We start from the raw sequence: 18,102 nt of genomic DNA, 5'->3' as shown, positions 1-18,102 counted from the left end.
ATTTATGTTTTAAAATGTTAAGGACGATGTTCTTTTTTTTGAATAAAGGTTGGGACGCGAAGGCAGACCGGACATCCCAACTAGGTTGGCACCCCCGGCACAGCCAATAACCCGAATCTTATTAATAAAGGAAAAAAGAATACAGAGGGAGAGTCAAAAAAGAAAAAACAGAAAAGAAGGAAAAACAAGCCAAATTACAGAAATCGAACGTGAGCCACATTGTTCACATCGTCAAACACAAACCTCTGACAAGAGTCCGGAGCCATCGGCCACCAGAGTAGAGAGTGTGCAGATTGCCCAAGCTCAGCGAGACAGTCAGCTGCTTGGTTGCCTTCCCTGTAAATGTGCGTTACATTCCAATTCATTTCAGAGAGCCTGAGAAGACATTTGCACCAGTCCCTCCTGATTCTCCATGGAACCTCCTTTGAGGAGGCGCTAAGGAGCTTGATAGCATAGGAGGAGTCAGATTCAATCCAAAGGTTTCTCCAGTTCCTCTCCCAGGCAGCATTAACCGCTAAAATGATTGCCTGCAGTTCAGCTAATTGTGCATTAGAATTCGACAGTTAAGGACGATGTTCTAAAAATTAAGCATATTGTTTTAAAATAATCAGTAAATATATGGACCATTTTTGCATTTGTTACTACAAGAAATATGACATTTTATGACGATTTTTTATTCTACGAATATATTTTCGTCACTAATAATCACTTAACTATGACAATTTTTACTTTTTGTCATTGTTTTTAGTTTTTCATGACAATACTTAAGATTGTCTCTATTTGTTTGTCAATTTGTCACTAATAGGATATATTTTTATGACGATAAGCAAAAAATTGTAACCTATAATTGTAGAGGCAAAATTTAGTATAATAAATTTAGAGGGAAAACCTTTTCATGACAAAATACTGATAACTTGTGACAAATTTATCGTCATGGAAAGAAATACTTTTTTTATGACAGTTTATATATGTGAAACTTAATATCATATGAATGGTAACAAATTATATTTCGTCATTTACTACGATTTATTATGATATTATTTAAATATCGTCATGTATTATTGTGACGATATTTGAATAATCATCACCATTATAGTTTGAACTAAATTTTAGTAATTTTAAAATCGAGAAAAAGTAATTTATTAAGTATTCGTTGAATAAATTATATTAATGATGATTGTAATATTAAGCATTCGTTGAATAAATTATATTAATGATGATTGTAATATGTTATAAAATAAGTGGGAAAATATGACAAATACTTTTATCATTTATTGTTATTTTGTTATGAAAATATTTTTTTTAAAAGGTTATGAAAAATGTTTACATATTATCATTTATGTGAATATTTTTGTGGCAATAAGATAAATTCTAATAAAACAATGTTAAATGATGATTTTTCTGTGTTGTCATAGAAATAAATTTTTTTATAATGATTCTTAATCATTATTATTATTTATTAATAATGAGGTCATTGATACAACGTCCCAAGGACCACAAAAACGGAATTCAGAGGTTAAATCTTATAAAAAAAACTCCATCTAAAATTAGAACCCTAATCCCGCCCCTTGTACACAGCAGGCGCAACTTCTTTTTGGAATCCCGCCCCTTGTACACATCATTGCTCCATTTTCTCTCTCCCCCAAACCATAGAACGTGTTGGACCTTTCAGTTTCTCTTTTGTCTGTCTTTCTCGTTTCGCCTTTTTCTTCTTTTCCCCTCGCAGGCTCTATTTCTTCTAGGCCTTGTTTCCTTCACCTCCCCAAAAATTCCAGCCTACCACTCTCCCTGTAGTAGATCAGATCTGCAGCAATATGCATCTCCAGTGCTAACGATTCAACTATCGTTCAACTTTCACTTTTAAGGTGTGAATATCCATCATTTTTTTTATTTCTGCTCTAACTCTTCACTTATTTCTTTCGATTGAGGATTTCAACTTCGATTTCTAAGTTGAATCTTTGGTAAGGAATCGATTTTACCTGACAGAAGGAATCGTTTCACTATAAGATTCATTGTTTCGTTTTTCCTTCTGAAATTAGCTGTCTGATTTCATTGATACTTCTGTTAGATCTGGATTTATTTTGTTTTGTGGTATTGAGTTCTTTTCATATATATTAAAGCATTTTCATATATATTAAAGCATTTTTTTTCGGGTTTCAAGTTATGGGAGACGATCATTTAAAATTTGTATTGGAAAAGAGAACCAACCTTAGTTGTATGGTTTAGCAACGTTAATTTTAACAATTAGCTCTTTCGATTGCATTTTTGTTAGTGCGACATGGTTGGATACCCAGACCTAGCCAAAAGGGGTGAAATCAACGATTCAGTTCTTCTGATTCTGGCCTAGACACTTTGGAAGCTTGGATTTAAAGTTGTTTCCCCATATATGAAACACCTTAAGATTTGGCATATATCAAATCAATGCATGTATATGGTCTGTTAAGAATTTCTTGAATAAATTGAGTAACTAAGCCACCTACAGGGCCACTTAAAGTGGAAATCTCAGAAATTAATGGAGCATACAGAGGATTTATAGAAGTCATTCTGCCAAACAAAGACACAAAGATGTAGAGTTATCACATTGTGGATACAAGTTTTTTTTGTTCTAGTAAAGATTCATTTCTGTCTTAGAACTTCAATTTTATTTTGAAATTATGGGTTCAAATATTGATAACTTGTTCTGTAATGAATTCATTTCAGTAATGGATTATGGTGAATGGATAGAGAATATATGAGGACCATATAATAAACAGGATGATGTTACACGCTCCACAATTCAGGTATGCTAAGTATTATGTGGGAGTTATGTTTCAAGATTTGGTTCATTTGAAAGTCTTGTTCAATTCATTCCTTTTTTTATAGGAACTAATTTTAAAGGGATTTGCATATATAGGTGACTATTTTGCAAAGAAAAGCACCAGCTACTCCATAAAGAGCACAGATATGCTTAGCCATGAATTGATGTAGTTTTTGTTGGATAGATTTTGATAGCAATACATTCAAGCTGCATAAGAGTTCATATTAGTAGTTAGTGGGTTGATTCAGATGCTGTCACATTCAACACAGGACACAATGTCTGAGAAGCTTTTAAAATGTAAGTCATCCTCTTGAGCAGAGGCTTTGTTTTTCTTTGTTCATATTCAGCTTAGCCAAATTTTTCTTTGTTCATATATTGAAGGGATAAAAAAAAAAAAAAGGGCGGCCCGGTCGCATTACGCGTCCCCGCTGAGCGAGGGTCCGGGAAGGGGTCCCACCACAAGGGTGTATTGGGGGCAAGCCTTCCCTTGCCAATTTAATTGGCAAGAGGCCGCTCCTAAGACTCGAACCCGTGACCTCTGGTCACACGGCAACAACGTTTTACCGTTGCGCCAAGGCTCGCCCTCCATATATTGAAGGGATAAGGTACCAAAATAGGTCTATGGCTTTTTGAGAAGTATCAAGTTAGGCTCCACATACAAAATACCATCTATATAAGCTTAACGTTTAAAAAAAAGTATCAATTTAGGCCATGATAACGGATTGGACACGTCATTCCTATTACTCCGTTAAGTTCTGATTTCTCCCTCCACGTACAATTGATAAAACTTAACGGAATAATATCAATGACGTGTCACGTTCCGTTATTGAAGTCTAAATTGGTACTTTTTTAAATGTTAAACTTATATTTGTGTTATTTTGCACGTGGAGCCTAAATTGATACTTCCCAAAAACCATATGCCTATTTTGGTAACTTATCCCTATATTTAAGCTTTATCCATTCTGAGTTGTTAAACATTACAACGTAGTTGGTGGCTAGCAATATATGTATATAAATTCCGTTGCATGTGTTTTATGAGGAGATGTTTTCGTGTTCTCTTGTACTTAATAGCTTGCTTATATGCAGGAGGAAAATGGAATTCAATATGATAAAGATGTTGGTGTGAGTTGCAGTCATTGGGCGACCTCTTTCATGGCTTTTTTTTTTTAAATTTAATTGTACAAGTAATGTGATAAAGATCCGAGAGGTTGCACCATATTGTAACTATCTCTAATTATTTTTTATAATATATATTTTTAATTATTTTTTATGATATTTTTACGGTTAATAAATATCCATCTTTAATGACAATAATTATCATTACATAAATGTTAAAAGAGACAATAATTTTGACTTGTAATGTCATTAAAGTTCTACAGTTCCAATATGATACAAACAATCGTCACCTTAACTACATATTTTGATGACGAAATATGAAATTCGTCATTTTAATATTTACTTTCATGACACAATTTAATCTTAAGTGGCCCAAATTGTGACGATTACAATGTCATTTAAAATTGGTAATTATTAATTTTATTTTTGTATTTGTCGCCTTAACTATACTTTTAGATGACGAAATATAAATGATGTCATTTAAATTTTATTATTCGTGACAAAATGAGATTTAGCGTGACAAAACATTTATAATAATAGTGACAAAATAATTGTCATCAAAACAAAATAGTATAATGACATATGCTTTAATTTGTCACGTAAAAGTACATAATTTATGACAAATGAAAATTTCCTCATATATACATAATACCACGCTCCTACCGTGACGATCGCTATGACGGAAAATATTCGTCACCTATTTTATATCGTGACAAAATATCATGTTTTCATGACAATTTTTGTGCGTCATAAAAGACTAATATAATTTATAACTCAGGTGTTCGCTATGGTTACTTTGTTTTTTACAAAGTACCGTTACTTGGTGTGGTTTTCACCATTGGATTAATTTTATGCTCTATCATCCAATGGTGAAAACCACACCAAGTAACGGTACTTTGTAAAAAACAAAGTAACCATATTCTAAATAACATAACTTATGTTCTAAAAAACATAACGTATGTTCTAAAGTTTATAGTTTGTGTTCTAAAAGTTAAGTCTAATGTTCTAAAAAAATCAGTAGATATCTGGATCATTTTTGCATTTGTTCTATAATATAATTTATAACTCATGTTCTAAAAAACATAACGCATGTTCTAAAAAACATAACATATGTTCTAAAAAATATGTCGTATGTTCTAAACTTCATAGTTCGTGTTTTAAAAGTTAAAATATATGTTCTAACGTATATTTTAAAAAATATATTTTCTTATATAAATAAAATATTAATATAAAATTTTATTAAATATATAATATATTTTTATTTAAAAAATATTATATGGACTATTTTTGCATTTGTTCTATAATATAATTTATAACTCATATTCTAAGTAACACAACGTATGTTCTAAAAAACATAAAGTATGTTCTAAAGTTTATAGTTTGTGTTCTAAAAATTAAGTATAATGTTCTAAAAAATCAGTAGATATCTAGATCATTTTTGCATTTGTTCTATAATATAATTTATAACTCATGTTCGAAAAAACATAACGTATGTTCTAAAAAACATAACGTATGTTCTAAAAAATATGTCGTATGTTCTAAACTTTATAGTTCGTGTTTTAAAAATTAAAATATATGTTCTAACGTATGTTTTAAAAAATATATTTTCTTATATAAATAAAATATTAATATGAAATGTTATTAAAATATATAATATATTTTTATTTAAAAAATATAGTTTTTAGCATCAGATGCAATTAATAATATATAAATAAGAATTGTATAATGAACAAACTAAAGCAAACGTATTTTTATTTAAAAAATATAGTATTATATTTTTTTAGCATCAGAAGCAATTAATAATATATAAATAAAAGAATTGTATAATGAACAATGTAAAGCAATTGTATTTTTATTTAAAAAAATATAGTATTGAATTTTTTTTAACATTAGAGGCACTTAATAATATATTAATAAAGGAATTATATAATAAACAAACAAAATCAAGTGGCTTAGCGGTATATGATGCATGCTACACTCTTCCTATACTTAGACCCAGGTTCGAATCCCTTCATCATCATTTTCTTATTTAATCTTTAATTAAAGGTATCAAAACTACGTCGTTTCATCTAGTTCTCACATAACAAAGTGTCCTCACCTAAGAGAGGGTTCTCACTTGATCCCTCCCCTATATACTTATATACTACTTTATAAAACTAGACCAAAACAAATTAAATCTCAAAATGAAGTAAGTAGCTACATAATATATAATTAGTAGTTATGTAACTCAAAAATAATTTTAACCAATATATTACCTAATTATATGCATGTATATAAGAGATTAAATATAAAAAAATGAAAAAAAATGGATTTAAGAGGTGATTTTCGGTTTCCAGCAGATTACCGACGGAAAATCCGTCGCCAATCTGCTATTAGTGACAGAAAAGGTAGAAAGCTCCAAAAATCCACCCTCTTCTCAAATGCATGGGGATCCGTGCCTTAAATAGGCAACGGATCCCGGAAGCTTTGGGCGACGCCCAAATAAAATTGGGCGTCGCCCAAAGCCGGTTGGCCGAACGCCCAACCTAGTTGGGCGGACGCCCAACTTATGTTGGGCGAACGCCCAACCTCAGTTGGGCGCGCGCCTAACCAGCGTTGGGCGCGCGCGCCCAACTGATGTTGGGCGTTCGCCCAACGAGCGTTGGGCGTCCGCCCAACGTCGCTGGTCGCTCGCCCAGCGGCTGCCGGGCGCGCTCACCCAGCGGCCGTCGGGCGTGCGCCCCGCGCTGTCGGGCACGCGCGCCCAACGGTCGTCGAGCGTGCGCTCCGCGCTGCCGGACGTGCACGTCCAGCGGACGTCGAGCGTGCGCCCCGCGCTGCCGGGCGTGCGTCCACTATCGTCGGACACGCGTCGGCTGCCGCTAGGCGCTCGCGCCACGTCGCTGAGCACTCGCGACCCTTCCACTTGACGACCGCGACTCCCATCAACTTTTCCTTTCTTTTTTTTATTATATATTTTTTCTTCTCTTTTTTAAAATTTCCGGAACCAACCGCTTCGACCGTCTTGTTACAGGTTTTCATCACAGGTCCTCCGACTCGGTGTCTACAGTAGTCCTTGTCTTTTATTATCATTAGGAGGATGTATTTAAACCCTAATTTTGTAAGGATGAACTAACTTTATCAATCAAAATCATTCTCTTTGAGAACCTAAGGTTTATACCTTGTTTATTGGGATTCACTACTTCTAGTTTAGCTAGAGAAGAACCTCTTTGTTGGTTTACGATTAAAACCTTCATTTATCGCTTTCAATCTGTATCAGTTGGTATCAGAGCCGATCGTTTCCTGACCCGAAACTTCTTTTGGCAATGGTTCAACCCCGACAACCGCAAGATTCCATGGAAACCAGTGACCGGAGATATGAGGGGCTGAGGGAGCACCTCGCGGAGCAGATCCAAGCCAGCCATGAGCGGCAGAGGCAAACCGACCAACGGTTCCTGGAGCTAGGCACCTCCCTAGAAAACTTCAAACTGGAGGTTCTGGCTCTAATCCGACCAACCGCGGGAGGATCAACGCAGAGAAAGGAAGGAGCCCCTGAACAACAGCTTCCACAAATAGGTCCTAGGGATCCTGAGGTAAGAAGACCCAACTTTGTCCTTGTGCATAACGCTGATAGTGATAGTGATGACTTTGAGGGTATCGGGAATGATGATTAGCGGCCAAAAATACCTTTTAACGGCAAAAATATTAATTACTGTCGTAATGGCAGAGTTAGGACTACGAGGGATGTTGGGCCTGTTGACAACCGACGTGTGGAGGTTGCTAGAGTATACCCAGGTCTAGGAAACTTTGATAGAGATGATGCCTTTAAGCTAAAAATAGACTTACCATCTTTTGGAGGCGAACTGGATATAGAGGGATTCTTAGACTAGTTATCGGAAGTGGAACGTTTCTTTGAGTATGCTGGGATTCCTGATGAGAGGAAAGTAAGGCTGGTGGCGTATCGCTTGAAGGGTGGCGCATCAGTTTGGTGGGATCAGATGAGGGAAGAGAGAAGAAGAGGGGGCAGAGATCTGATTCGATCTTGGCTACGGATGAAGGCGATGTTGAGGGAGCGGTTCTTACCGCCGGATTATGAGCAGTATATTTACAGCTCCTACAGGGGATGCTCTCAAGGGACCCGAAGTGTCCATGAGTATACCTCCGAGTTCTTGAGGCTTTCGGTAAGGGCCAACTTGTCAGAGACTGAAATCCAAAAGACCTCTAGGTATCTAGAAGGGTTGAGATACAACATCCAGGATCGTATTGGCACACAGATGGTGGTTCGGGTACAAGATGCCAGGAATTTAGCCCTCAAGGCTGAGTCTCAACTAACTGGGAGATCCAGGAGATCCGCCACTACTGAGTATACGCCTGGAGGAAGAGATAACGTGAAGTCTTATGACAAAGGCAAGCAGGTGGCGAGTGCCAGTGGGGCCAGGGTCAATAGTGTGGGAAGGGGATCTGTTGGAGATACTAGGCCGTACAAGGAAGCACCTATACCACCTAAGAGCAACAATCCATATGCGAGGCTAGCGCCTTTTAAATGTTTTCGGTGCAATGAGCCAAGCCATAAATCCAACGAATGTCCTAGGAGGAAGAGCGCCAACATGGTGGAGAGGTATGAAGATGACTATGACGAAGGGGATGAAGTATTTTGTGAACCCTTGGGAGAAGATGATGATGAGGCGGATGAAGAGAGATATGCCATTCATGTGGTAAGACGTTTGTTAGTCTCCAGTCGGATAGAGGGAGATCAGAGGCACCGACTATTCAGGACCCACTATCTTGTGAAAGGTGGTCAATGCAATGTGATAATAGATAGTGGGAGCCAAGAGAACATTGTGAGCAGCAGCGCCGTTCGGAAATTCGGGTTGTTGGCGGAGGCGCATCCCGACCCCTATAGGGTGGGATGGATAAAAAATGTGGGTGAACTTAGGGTGACCCAGAGATGCAGGGTACCTATTGTGATTGGTGATTATAGTGATGAAGTCCGTTGTGATGTGATCGATATGGATGCCTTCCAGTTGTGATGAAGTCCGACCCTGGCAGTTTGATAATGATGCCACCCACGCAGGAAGAGAGAACACTTACAGATTTGTGAAAAATGGGGTGAAGTTCGTACTTACGCCAATGATGAGAGAGCCAAAGGCCGACGAGAAGTCTACCTTGATAGTCTGTCCTACACACAAATCATTTGTCAGCGAATGTGAAGAGAGCCAGATGGTGTATGTGGTAATGGTTAAGGCGAATCACGAACCCTCCCAAAGGGGCGAAAGGGAGATGCCGAATGAAGTGACCCGCCTACTTGGCGAATATCTAGATCTGTTCCCTGCCGAACTGCCGAGTGGGTTACCACCTTTGAGGGACATCCAACATCATATCGATCTTATGCCTGGGGCTAGTTTGCCAAGCCTTCCCCATTATCGAATGAGTCCAAAGGAAAATGACATCATGAGGCAGAAAGTGGAAGAGCTCATTGAAATGGGCTACGTTAGAGAAAGTATGAGTCCATGTGCCGTCCCAGCCCTACTTACGCCCAAGAAGGATGGATCTTGGCGGATGTGCGTGGACAGCAGGGCTATTAACAAGATCACTATCAAGTATAAGTTCCTTATTCCAAGGCTGGATGATATGCTAGACCAACTTGGCGGATCCCGAGTTTTCTCCAAGATTGATCTCAGGAGCGGTTATCATCAGATACGAATTCGATCTGGGGATGAGCGGAAGACCGCCTTCAAGACCAGAGATGGATTGTATGAGTGGTTAGTTATGCCATTCGGGATGACTAATGCCCCCAGTACTTTTATGAGGCTGATGAATCAGGTGCTTCGCCCGGTGATTGGAAAATTTGTAGTTGTGTATTTTGATGACATCCTGATTCATAGCGAGACCTTGGTGGAGCACGTGGAGCATTTACGGATAGTGTTTGACCTGTTAAGGAAACACCAGTTATACGCCAACACTAAGAAGTGTGATTTCGTCATGGAAAGCCTGGTTTTCCTTGGGTTCGTGGTTAGTGTTAGGGATTAAAGCCAGTTAATCAACTGTAGCGCAGCGGAATTGCGGTTCAAAATTTATTTCTAATCCCTTTAATTTGATCTTTGTCCGTTAACCATTGATTGAATAAAACCTTTTGATCCATTTAGGGATATAAACATACCCGGACTGTCTCTTCTAGAGACGGCTGAAGAATCCACAAGGTAGTAAGATCTCCGTAGTCAGGTGCACGAACAGCTATTGAGTCAGAACCGGTGCTAGCCGAAGAACGGAGAAGAACTGGAGAGAAAGAGAACTTTGCCAAAAAAAACCCACTATCTCAATTGTTATGGTGCTGCCGAAAAACATATAGGTTAATTGTGTTAATTAGGTTTAGAGTGTTTTTAATTTATATATATAGTGTATTCCTAAACCTAGTTGGTTTAGGGTTAATTGGTTAATTACAAAAATAATCCAATCCTAACCTAATCACTTAAATAAATACCAATAGTATTTATTTTATGCAATTAGTTATAATTGGATTAAATTTAATTACCCCAATTAAACAAACAACACTCATTAATAAATTGTCGTATTAATTTAATTAATTATTCACCGAATGCAATTTCATTAATTTACAAATTAATTAATTACATTCCGCAAACTAATTAATCAATTGAATACTCAACACTTAAGACCATTAATCAATTACCTTGATACAAAGTATCAATTAATCAATTAATTAACCACCAATTAATTACCTTGATATTTTACTATCAATCAATTAATTAATTTCATCTCTCCAATGTACCGTTCTATAAGTTCTAACTCAGATGTTCGATGTGCACGATCCTATGGGACTGTCCTTAGCTAGCAGTGGGCTCACGGCCCACAGAAAGTAAGTGGGTTCTAGCAAACCATTACTGTCCCTAACCAAGACAGAGTTTCAGCAGTCTAAAGATGCAGAGACCCTGTAGTTATCTCTTAACTTCTTTTACCATTTGATATCGATATTATAAACTAGAGGCATGGCGGCTGTCATCCTCTCTGATGTTTATGATATTTCTTGATCTTAAGTAGATTAATGAATCCGATAAGTAAACTACTTATCAGGGTGTGGCCACACACTTATCAATCTCACTTATCAAGTGGCCTATGATATTATCTCACTGTTACATGAGTGGTAATTCCATCACTTCAATATCAATACCAACATGTTCACCTGTTCACCCAATCATACCCGTATTTAGCATCCTGTTACAGACCTGTTAGGCGTATGTCAAAGTGAACCGGATTCCATATTGATATTATAATGAAATCTGGTCTGAAGATAGTTAAAGACCTACTTAAGAAAACTAATGACAAAACCACCATGTAGTTTTCTCGGGCGGATCGATCCAGTCACATGTATACAACATGTACCCATATTCACAACTGACTTATCAAGTGCTATGGCTAGTATCAATTACTACCATGCAGTCGTCGAATATACAAGTCTGTGGTCCTAATCATTCCCATGATAGAATAGACTTGGGATATGGTTTTACGATTATCAATCAATGGATTCTCTATTCATATTATAGCACAAGATATAAATGAACTAGATTAATGCCTTTATTAATGTAACACAAATAGTGTATCTATGCAAGAATAATCAAAAAGCATAATACAATATACATGAACCAATGCCTAAGAACTAGGGCACACCAACAGTCTCCCACTTGGACTAGTTCCAAGCAGGCATTGCCCTAATCCCTATAGATCTAGTATGACCATAATATAGGCACTGTGCAAGTGCCTTGGTAAACGGATCTGCGACATTGTTCTCAGTGTCAACTCTCTGTAATGTAATGTCACCTCTCGCCTGGATCTCCCGGATGAGGTGAAACTTTCTAAGTACATGTTTGGATCTCTTGTGTGATCGGGGCTCCAGTGCTTGTGCTATGGCACCGTTGTTATCACAGAAAACATCAACTGCACCTAGGATAGTGGGAACTGCACCTAAGTCAGTTATGAACTTCTTGATCCAAACTGCTTCCTTTGCAGCATCACATGCAGCTATGTACTCAGCTTCTGTTGTAGAATCGGCAATGGTAGGCTGCTTTGAGGATCTCCAACTAATGGCACCGCCATTCAAGAGAAAGACATAACCAGATTGTGATTGTTTCTGGTCCTCATCAGTCTCGAAACTCGCATCAGTGTAACCTGATACTGCCAGCTCCTCTTGCCCACCAAAAACTAAAAAGAGATCCTTGGTACGCTTAAGGTACTTTAGGATAGCCTTAACTGCCTTCCAGTGCTCCTCGCCGGGGTCTGACTGGTACCGGCTAGTCATGCTAAGTGCAAATGCAACATCTGGCCTTGTACATAACATAGAATACATGATAGATCCTATAGCTGACGCATATGGGATCTTTTCCATGTTCTCTCTGTCCTGCTTTGTCTGAGGACAATCTTTCTTACCAAGTTTCAACCCATGGCGCATAGGCATGAATCCTTTCTTAGCCCGGTCCATGCTGAATCTTCTAAGAACTTTGTCTATGTACGTTGCCTGACTCAAGCCTAGAAGTCTGTTGGATCTATCTCTGTAGATCCTGATCCCTAAGATCATTTCGGCTTCTCCTAAGTCTTTCATTGCGAAGCATTTACTCAACCACTGCTTCACGCCTTGCAGTGTTGGTATATCGCCTCTAATGAGTAATATGTCATTGACATACAATATCAGGAAAGTGGATATGCTCCCACTGAATTTCATATACACACAGGGTTCATCAGGATTCTGCACGAAACCATATTCAGTTATGGCTTCATTGAATCTCTGATTCCATGACCTAGATGCTTGCTTCAATCCATAAATGGATCTTTGAAGCTTACATACTCGGTTAGAATACGTCGGATCGATAAAACCCTCTGGTTGTGTCATGTAGACATCCTCCAGTAACTTCCCATTCAGGAAAGCGATTTTAACATCCATCTGCCATATCTCATAGTTATACCATGTAGCTATGGCCAGTACTATCCTAATGGATTTGAACATAGCAACTGGTGAAAAGGTTTCATCATAGTCAATTCCTTGGATTTGTCTATAACCTTTTGCCACCAGTCACCCCTTGAAGGTGTTATTGGCTTTTAGTTTGAAACACCACTTGCAGCCAATCGTTTTAACACCCGGAGGTGGATCCACCAAGTTCCACACTTGGTTATCACGCATAGACTGCATTTCAGCCTCCATAGCTTTACGCCATTGATCTGATTGTGGGCTTTCAATAGCCTCTTGATAGGTCTTGGGCTCATCCTGGTCATCGACCATTATGTCCCCATCATCAGTCACGATAAAGCCGTACCTCTCGGCCTGATGACGTGTCCTATCAGACCTTCTAGGTTCCTGTGTAACTGGTTCAGCCTCCTCAATTTCTTGAGGACCTAAATCAGTACCTGAGCATCCTCAGCATCTGCTGCAGGAGTCGGTGAGTCTTGAATCTCAGCAAGATCAATATTGCTCCCACTGTCTACTTTGGAGAGGAATTCCTTTTCCAAAAAGACTGCAAACCTAGCCACGAATGTTTTATTCTCGGCTGGGTTGTAGAAGTAATAACCCTTAGTTTCCTTAGGGTAACCCACGAACTGGCATTTGACAGATCTAGACTCTAGTTTGCCACATATCAATTTCTTGACATGTGCATCACAGCCCCAAATCTTCATGAAGGAAACGTTGGGCTTTCGGCCCGTCCATAATTCATATGGTGTTCCTTCAACTGCCTTACTCGGTGTATTGTTAATTATATGAGTAGCAGTTTCCAAAGCAAATCCCCAAAAGGAGATAAGGAGAGAAGCTTGACTCATCATTGAGCGGACCATGTCGAGCAGGGTCCTATTCCTCCTTTATGACACTCCATTCCATTGGGGTGTACCAGGAGGAGTGAGTTGGGAAACTATCCCACACTCTCTCAAGAATGAGACAAACTCTTGACTCAAGTATTCGCCCCCTCTATCAGACCGGAGCACTTTTACTTTCTTGCCAAGTTGATTTTCTACTTCATTTTTAAAATCTTTGAATCTCAAAAGAGTTTCAGATTTATGTTTCATCAGATACACATACCCGTATCGGCTATAGTCATCTGTGAAGGTAACAAAGTACAGAAAACCAGATCTAGCACTGGTGCTCATTGGACCGCATACATCTGAGTGTATCAGCTCCAATAGCTTTGTGGCCCTTACACCAGTTTTGGTGAAAGGCGCCTTTGTCATCTTCCCTCTTAAACAAGATTCACACGTGTCATAAGACTGCATGTCAAATGACCCTAGCGCTCCACTAGAGTGAAGCCTAGTTATGCGTTTCTCATTTATGTGGCCAAGACGACAGTGCCAGATATATGTAGGATTCAGTTCATTAGTCTTAATCCTTTTAGCGTTTATGTTATAGATTGATTCAATACGTTTTAGATCAAGGATATACAAACCATTTTTTAGAAATGCGGTTCCATAAACAATATTGCCACGATGTATAGAAATCCTACCACGTCCAATATTAAAATTAAAACCGGAAATATCCAACATAGAAACTGAGATAATGTTCCTGCGCATTGCAGGTACAAAACAACAATCTCTAAGTTCTAAAACTAAACCAGTAGGCATCTCTAAAGTGTAATCTCCGATCTCCAAGGCCTCTACACGAGCACCATTGCCGACTCGAAGATCCACTTCACCAGATCCTAACAACCTCCTATTTCTCAGTCCATGCACATTTGAACAAATGTGAGTACCACATCCAGTGTCTAAAACCCAAGATGTAGAAATAGCCAGATTTATCTCAACAACATAAATGCCAGAACCAGAAGCTTTAGCCTTCTGTTTCTCCCTTAGCTTTGGACACACGTTCTTCCAGTGTCCCTTCTCATTACACTCGTGACATATATTATCTGTCGAGGCCAACCTACCTTTAGGAGCTTCCACCTTCCTTGTCTTTGACTTGGCCTTTTGGGCATTCGCCTTGGACTTGGACTTGGCCTTTCCCATAGGTATGTTCCCTTTATTTGCTGGTAAGGTAGCAGTCAGTACAGATTCCTTCCACTCGTGTCTACAAACCTTTTGTGAGTTTAGAGGACAGTCAAGGAAATCAGTCCCTGAAAGTTTTTCCTTTTCCAGGAGTGGTCTGAGTGAGTTGTTGCTTGTTGCAGTCATTATTTCTTTTAATGTAACTTGGTGATTTTTATCTACGTGGAAAAATTACATTTGAGTTAGAATAAAGGGCTTAAGCCAAAGATCAAATTAATAATCCATTTTAATTCGTTATTGGTGATATTTATTTGGCTATCTTAACTAAGATCCACAATCCATCAACAATCGACCGAGCTAGGGCTCCGCCACCGACCATTGACAATTTGGTAGGATAAACTATCCAATCCTCCACGAGGACTCTTGGTTTGATGGGCTTTGTGACACTTAGCCCATCTGTGCTTAGGGCCCGCTCTGAGCTAATGCTACCCACGTTGAGTCCAACCACCATACACGTGTTAGCCATACCGAAGTATCCTAACCCTCGACAGCCCACTAATTACTACAGCATACCTGATAGGGCACGTCATACACTGTAGCACTACCTGGGAGGAAGAGGTGTGAATCTGGAAAGCACTTTTAAGCGACTCAATATTTCATTATCCGGATTAATTAAGTGATACGGCTTTAACATATAATTATCGCGGGTGATGATCTGGTGATCGTTGCTACTTATATTTCATGTTATACTAAGCAATTGTATAATCAAAATAAACATAGAGACTCTATGGGCCTTATAATACATCCTAGTGAAACTAGATAAACTATCTAATCTTCACGGGCTTGCTTCAAGTCTCCTTGGGCTCCCACCATGGGCTTGGACCATCTGGGCTTCTTCACGACCAATTACAATTATGAATAGAACCTATTCTAAAATTACATTAATGAAAGAATGGCACGCAGGCCATATTTCCCAAAATAAATTAAATTACAAACCGACTTTAATTTAGGGCCCATAGAACTCTATAACACGTTGCTGCACGGTAAGACATACAAATATAATGCATGATCATGGCATTCCAGAACATCTAATAAAGTTAAGCCGAGTTACTTAGGGTGAAATCGCCAATTTTACCATATGTGACTAAGGCCCATAAAAGCCCAAACGGTTAACATCCATTTAAATACAAAATTACAATTTCGCTCCCACTAAATTTTTAGGGTCGTCACATATCTAAAATTTAGCCCTCCCAATTTAAACTGGTGTCACGGTCTATTGGGCCAATTTCACAAATTAACCATATTCAATTTTATACAAATTATCAATTCGATTAAAATTAAATATGCATGCCAATCAAAAACGTTTTAATACTAATTAATTTTTATTCAAAACGCGTTTAATAAATTAAACGGTATTAAGGCCCTGATTTTATTAAAATTACCTGAGAAAAATTTAAAGCAAAAATCAGTCCCGTCTAATCCAAAATTAAAACATAATTTTGAATTTTCAACGGACTCGGGACATCGACGGGGCTGCTGTCCGCCCAACAGCAGCCGCAGGGCTGCTGTTCGTGGACAGCAGTCCCGCGACCGCTATTTCGTGTCCGAAACTATTTTTTTTCATTTTTTTTCTGTTTAAGTAAAATTGCTATTGTATATATTTTTTTTAATTTATTATTCTAAAATAATTTCAGAACCAAACACAACAAAAAATATAGACATAAATAAAATTGAAAACTTCCTAGAACAATTTCTACACGAGGAATTAATAGGAAATTTCAAAACTTGATTTGGAAAAATAATAAAACCAAATCATATTAATTTTTCAATCAATCAAAACGGACTAAACCATGGCTCTGATACCACTGTTAGGGATTAAAGCCAGTTAATCAACTGTAGCGCAGCGGAATTGCGGTTCAAAATTTATTTCTAATCCCTTTAATTTGATCTTTGTCCATTAACCATTGATTGAATAAAACCTTTTGATCCATTTAGGGATATAAACATACCCGGACTGTCTGTTCTAGAGACGGCTGAAGAATCCACAAGGTAGTAAGATCTCCGTAGTCAGGTGCACGAACAGCTATTGAGTCAGAACCGGTGCTAGCCGAAGAACGGAGAAGAACTGGAGAGAAAGAGAACTTTGCCAAAAAAAACCCACTATCTCAATTGTTATGGTGCTTCCGAAAAACATATAGGTTAATTGTGTTAATTAGGTTTAGAGTGTTTTTAATTTATATATATAGTGTATTCCTAAACCTAGTTGGTTTAGGGTTAATTGGTTAATTACAAAAATAATCCAATCATAACCTAATCACTTAAATAAATACCAATAGTATTTATTTTATGCAATTAGTTATAATTGGATTAAATTTAATTACCCCAATTAAACAAACAACACTCATTAATAAATTGTCGTATTAATTTAATTAATTATTCACCGAATGTAATTTCATTAATTTACAAATTAATTAATTACATTCCGCAAACTAATTAATCAATTGAATACTCAACACTTAAGACCATTAATCAATTACCTTGATACAAAGTATCAATTAATCAATTAATTAACCACCAATTAATTACCTTGATATTTTACTATCAATCAATTAATTAATTTCATCTCTCCAATGTACCGTTCTATAAGTTCTAACTCAGATGTTCGATGTGCACGATCCTATGGGACTGTCCTTAGCTAGCAGTGGGCTCACGGCCCACAGAAAGTAAGTGGGTTCTAGCAAACCATTACTGTCCCTAACCAAGACAGAGTTTCAGCAGTCTAAAGATGCAGAGACCCTGTAGTTATCTCTTAACTTCTTTTACTATTTGATATCGATATTATAAACTAGAGGCATGGCGGCTGTCATCCTCTCTGATGTTTATGATATTTCTTGATCTTAAGTAGATTAATGAATCCGATAAGTAAACTACTTATCAGGGTGTGGCCACACACTTATCAATCTCACTTATCAAGTGGCCTATGATATTATCTCACTGTTACATGAGTGGTAATTCCATCACTTCAATATCAATACCAACATGTTCACCCGTTCACCCAATCATACCCGTATTTAGCATCCTGTTACAGACCTGTTAGGCGTATGTCAAAGTGAACCGGATCCCATATTGATATTATAATGAAATCTGGTTTGAAGATAGTTAGAGACCTACTTAAGAAAACTAATGACACAACCACCATGTAGTTTTCTCGGGCGGATCAATCCAGTCACATGTATACA

At 37.8% G+C, this 18,102-nt stretch overlaps 1 long non-coding RNA gene across 1 annotated transcript; it reads left to right on the top strand.

The window, feature by feature from the left end:
* The first annotated feature begins 1,533 nt into the window (after positions 1-1,533).
* Positions 1,534-4,060, top strand: LOC136226600 (uncharacterized). Its single transcript, XR_010687783.1, has 4 exons — positions 1,534-1,865; positions 2,701-2,780; positions 2,894-3,094; positions 3,884-4,060. It is a non-coding gene; the product is annotated as an uncharacterized lncRNA (long non-coding RNA).
* Positions 4,061-18,102: the final 14,042 nt, after the last annotated feature.

This window comes from Euphorbia lathyris, chromosome 4 (genome assembly GCF_963576675.1).
Source record: "Euphorbia lathyris chromosome 4, ddEupLath1.1, whole genome shotgun sequence".
NCBI lineage: Eukaryota > Viridiplantae > Streptophyta > Magnoliopsida > Malpighiales > Euphorbiaceae > Euphorbia > Euphorbia lathyris.
The sequence above is the reverse complement of the archived record's forward strand: the minus strand, read 5'-3'. Positions and strand labels throughout refer to the sequence as shown.